Source organism: Eurypyga helias, unplaced genomic scaffold (genome assembly GCF_000690775.1).
Source record: "Eurypyga helias isolate BGI_N326 unplaced genomic scaffold, ASM69077v1 scaffold21956, whole genome shotgun sequence".
In the NCBI taxonomy this organism is placed as follows: Eukaryota; Metazoa; Chordata; class Aves; order Eurypygiformes; family Eurypygidae; genus Eurypyga; species Eurypyga helias.
Window position 1 is genome coordinate 4,393 of NW_010256360.1, and position 221 is coordinate 4,613.

Below are 221 nucleotides of genomic sequence, written 5' to 3' on the forward strand. Positions count from 1 at the left end.
TGAAAACAAGCCACTTCCAAGATAAATACGTAGCCCCCATTCTGGAAGCATCTTCAAAAAGCTGGATCAGCCGTTCCCAGGAGTGGCACAAACCTTCCAGGAACATCTGTTAGGCTGGTGATTTATTGGCTTCCTTTTGAAGAGGGAACAGTTGGAGGAAAACAAACCCAACTCCCACCGCCAGCAGCTCCCGGCTTCTCCGCACAACCGGCCCCGGCGTT